General features: G+C 47.0%; 1 protein-coding gene across 1 annotated transcript in view; it reads right to left on the minus strand.

The window, feature by feature from the left end:
* Positions 1-230, minus strand: part of LOC107696339 (protein Hook homolog 2-like) — a 30,245-nt gene that overhangs the window by 4,092 nt on the left and 25,923 nt on the right.

Here is a 230-nt window from a genome sequence, read left to right on the forward strand (position 1 = left end):
CTGGCAGCGCTGTGACTCCTCCAGCAGCGTCTGGAGCTCCTCCAGTCTGTGTCTGTCTGACTCCTCCTGAACACACAGCATCTTATTCTCCTGCTGCAGACGCACAACCGTATCCCTGACACACAGAAAACACATTCATATGCACTTATCTTACATATACAAACAAGCACCAAATTAATGACTTCTGAAGGATCATGTGACACTGAAGACTGGAGTAATGATGCTGCAAA

This window comes from Sinocyclocheilus anshuiensis, unplaced genomic scaffold, assembly GCF_001515605.1.
Source record: "Sinocyclocheilus anshuiensis isolate Anshui unplaced genomic scaffold, SAMN03320099.WGS_v1.1 scaffold62, whole genome shotgun sequence".
NCBI lineage: Eukaryota > Metazoa > Chordata > Actinopteri > Cypriniformes > Cyprinidae > Sinocyclocheilus > Sinocyclocheilus anshuiensis.